Source organism: Triturus cristatus, chromosome 3_1 (assembly GCF_964204655.1).
Source record: "Triturus cristatus chromosome 3_1, aTriCri1.1, whole genome shotgun sequence".
NCBI classification, from domain to species: Eukaryota; Metazoa; Chordata; class Amphibia; order Caudata; family Salamandridae; genus Triturus; species Triturus cristatus.
This window is the reverse complement of record NC_140583.1, coordinates 777121434-777129145: the sequence shown is the minus strand read 5'-3', so window position 1 is coordinate 777129145 and position 7712 is coordinate 777121434.

Genomic DNA, 7712 nt, shown 5'->3' with positions numbered 1-7712 from the left:
CCCTCCCTACGTCGCCTTACGCGCCGACCGTCCGGCGGGTAGGGTAGGCGGTGGTGTGGCGTTAATTGCCCGGTCGGAATTGCATTTTCAAACCCTTCCCTCTTCCCCCATTCCATCCACTGAATTCCTTTTAGTTCGTTCCCTCGTCTTCTCCCCCCAATTACTTGTCTTCTTATGTACCGCCCTCCCCAGTCTTCTCTGTTTTTGCCGGCATTTCAAGACATGCTGGCCAATATGGTGGTTAATTACGCTTCGGTCTTGGTGTTAGGGGATTTCAACTACTGGCCCTTGGACCCTTCTGAGTGCACTGCCTCGAAAGAATTCACGGAGTCTCTTCTATCTCTGAATTTTGTGTCACATATCTCTGTCCCCACTCACTCTCACGGTCACACACTTGACCAGGTTTGGTCCCTTAACCTTCCTGTTTCCCCTGTGACGGTCTCCCCTTGTCTCTGGTCCGATCATGCCCTTATTTCTTTCTCCATCTCTCTCAACCCGGTATCCAAAGTCCAACACGCCAAAAATACCTGGGCGCGGAATTGGAACAGAGTTGACTTTCCCACTTTGACCTCTCACCTTCGGAACTCTATCCCGACCCTTTCTGGTCTTCCGTCTGACTCTCAAGCCAACACCATTAATACTTGGTTGGCTAGAAGTTGTGACTCAGTGGCTCCCCTGCGCCGCATTTCCGTCCGGCGACCTAAGGATTCGAACAGGTGGTTCAATGACCATTTAAAAGAGCTAAAACTATCTGTCCGACAGGCAGAGAGGCACTGGAGAAAAAATGACTGCCCCTTACTCAAAACCCTCTACCTTACATCACTTGCCGATTACAAGACTGCAATTCTCGCTGCTAAAACCTCCTATTTTTCATTAAAAATAATGTCAGCTGAGAACAAACCCAGGGAAATCTTCGGTATAGTGAATGACCTGGCCTATTCCGACAGAGTTTCACCCCAAATCCCCCCATTCCAGCCTCTATGCAACCAAATCAACACTTATTTTCTTGACAAGATCGCTACCATCAAGGCCAACATCCCCCCCCCCTCGTCTGCCTTTGTTGATTCCTCTCCCCCTAGCGCCCAAAATCATCTTACCTCCATCCCTCCTCTCACTGAGGAGGTATTTTTGGAGATACTCCCCAAAGTTAAGTCTGGTTCCCCGGCAGACATCTGTCCGGCGCGAATCCTGCAACAAATTTACTCCTCCTGCCCTGAACCCCCCATCACTTTCCTCAATAGTTCTCTGGCGCAGGGAGTAGTGACCCCCGCGCTCAAATCAGCTACCATAGTACCCATCTTAAAGAAGCCTGGCGCTGACCCGTCCATCTCAGCCAATTATCGCCCCATTTCCCTGCTGCCCTATCTGGGCAAGGTGCTGGAGCGCCATGTCACCGTGGTATTCAGCGCCCACGTAGAGGCCAATGGGGGTCTGGCCTCCCGTCAGGCTGGCTTCCGACCCAGGCACTCGACTGAATCAGTCGTGGTATCAGTCCTTGACAACCTCAGGAAGGGTATGGATCACAACAAACACCATGCGCTCGTACTCCTCGATCTCTCCGCCGCATTTGACACGGTGGACCACACCATCTTATTGTCCCGTGTCAAGGCGGCTGGAATTGAGGGATCAGCCCTGGTGTGGCTCTCCTCCTTCCTGAGGGACCGTACCCAGGCGGTCCGGCTGGGTGACTTCACAACCACCCCACTCCCCGTCACTTGTGGTGTTCCCCAGGGTTCCTCTTTGTCTCCTTTACTATTCAATCTCTATATCTCTTCCCTCATTTTCGCCCTCCAGCAGCTGGAGGTTACCGTGTACAATTACGCGGATGACCTCCAGCTCATCTTTGACTTATCCTCCTCTTCCGCCTCTGTCTCTAGCTTCCAGTCCACCATGACATTCATCAGGGACTGGATGAACCACAACCATCTCAAGTTGAACCCGGATAAAACCGAGTTGGTTCTCACCGGGGGTTCTTCCAGTCCCTGGAACTCTCTTTTCTGGCCCTCCTCTCTTGGTCCCGCCCCCATTCCTTCTACCACGGTCAAAACACTGGGGGTCAAAATGAACAATCAGCTCACCCTTCACTCTCAAATCAGCTCTGTAGTCTCCTCCTGCTTCCTCACCCTCCGAACTATACGCACTGTCTCCCGTTTCTTTTCCCCCCAGGCACTCAAAATGATCATGGCCGCTCTGGTAATATCTCGGCTGGACTACGCCAATGCCCTTTACAACGGCATACCAGCATACAGCCTAAGGAGGCTCCAGATGGTCCAAAACCAGGCTGCTCGGTTGGTTTTTGGTCTCCCACGCTATCACCACTCCACACCCCTTCTCAGGGAGCTTCACTGGCTCCCTGTCAAGGAACGTTCCCTTTTTAAAACCGCATGCACGGTTTTTCAGGCCCGCCAAGGCACTGCCCCCGCCTTTATTTCTTCTTTAATAAAAGAATACGTTCCCACCAGAGAACTTCGCTCTTCTTCCAAGTCCCTCCTTCAAATCCCACGCTTCAGACGTAAAAAGTGGGGAGGGACCAACTTCTCTACCTTGGCCCCCACTCTCTGGAATTCCCTCCCTGACCATCTCCGCGCGGCTACTCATTATGTGCCCTTTCGCAAGGAACTAAAAACGTTTCTGTTTAAACAGGCCTTCCCTGTTTAAACCTCCCCCCCTTGCTCTCCCATAGGCTCCTATTTTGCCTCTGCTGCCAACACCCTCCACTAGCGCCAAGAAACCGTTCGGTGTACGCTGCGCTCTATAAATGTTTTAAATTAGAAATTAGAAATTAGATCAAAATGTGTCCTGTTATCAGTAACTAAATCCTTTTGTTTTGCCTCAGTTTTGAGAATTTTGATTACATTTGGATAAATAATCAAAAAAGACCAATACAAATATTTTGTCTGAGGGCAAAACTTCGAATGGTCCTGCAAAGTCTAAGGCAACCTTAGCCCACACCTCATCAGGAATAGGAACAGATTGTAACAGTGTTTGGTGAGTACTCCAGTGCTTATCTGACAGTAAACAAGTACTGCGTTCAGAGATCCAACTTGCAACTTGTGGACCTAAATAAGGCCACCAAAATAATTGTTTTACATTTTTACAAGTGGCTTCCACCCCTAAATGGCCTGTGAGAGAACACCCCTATTCCAATTTGACTTGCATCTACCATAAGCACACACTTGCTTTCAGGTCTTAAAAAGGACAAAGCTGGAGCATTAATGACCAAAGTTTTGACTCTAGAAAAGGCCTCGTTAGCTGCATCATCCCGAATGAACTGTACACTGTTCTGCAATAACTTCCGAAATGGTTGTACAACTAGGGCATACCCCTGAAAGAACCTTAAGAAGTACTCACTCATGCCAAGAAAATACCTTAATGTTTCTTTGTCTTTTGGTGGAGTTGAATGAAGCGGGAAAGTGGCTCCCAAACAAGCATCCTGGTGCTGCAGCTGGAGTTACATCCTGCATTGCTTGTACTAATGAACATTTGGGTTTTATGTCACTGTCAGAAATACGGTGGCCCAAATAGTCTGACTCCTGTTTCAACAAACAACTTCCTCAGGTTTGAGGGTGATGTCCATTCCCTTAAATACCTGCAAAACTTTATTGAGCATGGTCTTATGTTCTGCAACTGTGCTGGAAAATATGAATATATCATCCTGGTAGACTTGAGTACCTAGAATTTCGGTCAAAACAGAGTACATCAACTTCTGGAACACGCTTGCAGCAGACGCAAGACCAATTAGCAACCTCAAAGAGGTTGACAAAGGCAGTAATGTGTTGCAAGTCTGATGTGAATGGAATCTGGTGATATGCGGAGCATAAGTCCAACAATGTGAAAAATTGTGCACCACTTATATTCGCCAATAACCCATTTATCTTGGGTAAAGTTCTGGTTAAGAGTGGGCAAGTCACCACAGAGCCTAATATCCCCATCTTTCATGCATACAACGACAATGGGACTTACCCACTCTGAGGAGTCAGTTTGTGCAATAACACATTCCTTAACCAGGTTGTCGAGCAGGTTTTCGAATTCTGACCTCTTGGATAAGGGTACTGGCCTAACCGTATGAGACACTGGTATGGCATTCTTCTTAAGCTTTATCCTGTGTTCAAATTTGTGAATGTTGCCAATCTTATTGGTAAAAACATCTGGAAATTTCTGAACTATCTCTGACAATAAGCTGTCACTATTGTCAGTGATTGACGCCACCAACATATTGTTCACCATAACAGGATTAGGAGGAACCAGGGACAATCATCAAACCCAATTTTGCTAAATCCTGCCACCCAACAATGTGACCCTTTTTCAGCTACATATATCTTTGTCCGTGTCTGCCTGCTCAAGCACTCTAAATCGTCCATAAAAAAACCAACTATATTAATATCTTGATTTCCACATGCCTTAGGATAGACATCAGGAGAAAGTAAAGGTTTGGTTTTAGCTCATGGTTGACCATAGAACATATCTGAAACAATCGTAATGGGTGCCCCCTTAGTCTGCCAGCATGTTGAGTTGATTGAACCAATATGCACGTCACTGTGTGGACCCTTCAAATGTTTCGCTTCGATTGAATCCACATCAAGCGTAATTACGAATCTTGAAAAACCCTGTGAACATTCATCCATAACTGAAGTAAATTCCACAGAACTGATCCGAGAAGCAGCTCCAGCACTCCTGCAGACCCCCTAAACGTGTCCCTTTTAATGGCATTCACTACATTCTTTTCCTACAGCCGAACACAAGGCTTAAGTGCCAAGATGTGTTTTGGAGCCACATCTAAAGCAATATGTCCCGCTCCTTTTTGTGCTTTTGTTATTTTTATCTCTCTAAGACAACACATTTATGGTTTCATGAATTTGTACAGAATTCAACTCATGTGCAACAGGTTCAGCTGCAATACATTTGCTAGAAATAACCGAACATTTTATGGCTTTGGCCATATCCAATACTTCAACGAAAGTGGGATCATGAAAGCTGAGTAAATCGTTTTGGATTTTTCTTGAGTTGCAACCAAAAACAAATTGATCCCTGATAAAAGAGTCAAATGTAGAGCCAAAATTACATTTTGCTACGAAAATTCTGAGCGCAGAAACAAGCTCCTCAGTACACTCTTCCTGAGTCTGCTTCCTGTTGTTAAAATTAAATCTTTCAAGCAGTACACTCGGATGTTCTGTAAATTTGTTCTTCAGCCTTGTAATCGCCTCCAAATACTCATTCCAAACACCACCATTCCCAGGAGGTGATACAACAGGTAAATCATAAACCTATTGACCTTCAGACCTTAAATTGCTGTAAAAAATACCTTTTTTCCTTTTTGTTGAGAATTTTTCAGCTTCAATAGCCACCAAGAAATTCTCAAAACAATTGAACCATTTTTTCACATGAAAGTGAAGGATTTCCAGGGATCTGGAGAAAATGTTGAATTTGCACAAACTGCTGTATATCGGACATTTTAAGTGCTGCAAATAGTGATCAGATCCTCCATGTTTTTGTTCAAATCTGTTTTATTGAATCTTACAGGTACATACAAAGAAGCATATTTGCGCTGGTCATGCATGTTGCCACGCATCAACAATAAAAGCGTATTCTCATTGCATGTAAGTGGAGATCATTAACATACACGGCGCATTCACCGCCCCAAATTGGTTACAAGGACAACATACGGCTCCTTACATTAGTGCGATGCTTCACAGGTCGGTGACTGGTTAGCTACGGCAGTCCCATAAGTACAGTCTTTCAGCTGATTCAGCGTGGACTTCAGAACAGACAGCGTAGAATAATAACAATTATGAATAACTAACAGACTCAACGCAGAGCGGTATTGGCACCCCAATCTCCGTTCCCCCCGCCCCTTTCCCCGCCTCCCCAACAACACGTCCCAGCATTTCAGATTGACTGTTAATTTCTCTCAATGGCGACTACCGCAGTCTTCGCATATAACTATACAAATCAACTCCCACATGAGAACATCACAGCTGCACACGGTGAGAGACTCCAGTATCTACCTTGCGTCCCCGTCCTCCCCTTCAAGCTGACCCCCTGAGCACTCTTCCCTGGCGCTCTGTAGCGCCTGAAGCAAAACCTCCCATTGGGCAGCTATGGGTTCCTCCCGCAACCCCATCGTCTCCTCCCTCCTGATGGCGGCTCCCTCTGCTCTGGCCCACGCAAGAAGTGAATTTCTCCATGCTTGCGCGTGGGGTGGGTCTTGCGCCTTCCATCTCTTAGTGAGCAATCTCTTAGCGACTATTATACCCAGATTCATAAACCGGGACGCTACCTTCGTGCCCGGGGTTCTGCGGAACAGGTGTAACAGGTATACAGTCCATTCAAACGGTAAACTACGGCCAGTGCTAACATGCAGTAACTCGCTGATTGTATGCCAGTACCTATGGAGCCGGCGACAGCTCCATAGCATGTGGACTATACCCACCCCCGGTTCGGTGCACCTGGGACACACTGCATCCGTGTGGTGGAAATACCTGTTGACTGCCTCCGGTGTAAGATATGCCCTGTGTATAATGAATAACTGGATCTGTCGGAACCTCATATTTCTGGGTATGTGCACTGGGCTACCCAACACTCGCTCCCATTCCTTATCTTACAATGGCCTCCCCATGTCAGCTTCCCATTTATGTCAAAGGGGTTCCAGTGTGATCGCTGCGTGGGTGCGTAGTGACGCCGCAAACCAGTGGATCAAATGCCTACCACGCCCCATAACGTGAAGGTATTGTATGGTAAGGTGTTGATGAGGCTCTGTGGACATGTCCCTCCATTTCGCTGTCAGGGATGCAACAAGCGAGCGATGCAGAAGGAATTGGCCTGGTGGCAGTCCCTCCTCTTCCATAAGAGAGTCATATGATATAAGCGCACCATCTTGATACAAATCTCCTAGAGTCTGTACATCAGCATCCCGCCAGTGTGTGAGCATGAGATTGGTGAGTGTCCCTACCCCGCTAGGGGAGCCCTCCAGTGGCAACGCCGGCGCGTATGGAGTTAGAGCTCTGGTGAGAAATAGGCTTCTGCGGTAGCATTTATATGCCACTCTCAGGAGGAGCGGTGCTGGCGCCGCGTGCTTGACAGCTGGGTGAAAGAGCGCAAGGAGTCGCTCCAGTGAGTAGGGGGGCAGCGTTGAGGCTGTGTCCTCGCGGCCTTTATGCGCAAACCAGCGAGCAATCCATTGTAGCTAAGCAGCCAAATAGTAGTGTTCTAAGCAAGGCGCTGCCAGTCCCCCCTGATCTGTCAGAAGGTACAACTTTGCTGATGACAGCCTGTGCCGACTACTCCCCCAGATGAAGTTCCGAAGTATTTTGGAGAACGTGGCAAAAAATGCCGCTGGGACATATAATGGCAGATTGGCAAAGTAATACAAGAGTCTGGGAGGATCACCATTTTGGATAATGCCACCCTGCCCATGACCGTCAGTGGTAATGTGCCCCAGAAACGCATCTGTGACTTAATGGCTGTGAGAGCCCTGCCCAGGTTTCCGTAAAAAAAGGTCAGATGGCTGACGATATATCTGTATTCCCAGGTATCGGAAGGTATCCCGCTTCCACATAACCTCGTTCCATTGAGGATATATCCCGGGTCCTGCCTCCCCTCCCTGAACGCATAAAGACAGGACTTAGTGGCGTTTACCCGCAGCCCCGATACAGTAGCGAAATCCTGCAATATGCGGGCCAACTGTACTGGAATATTTTCTACGTCTCTCACAT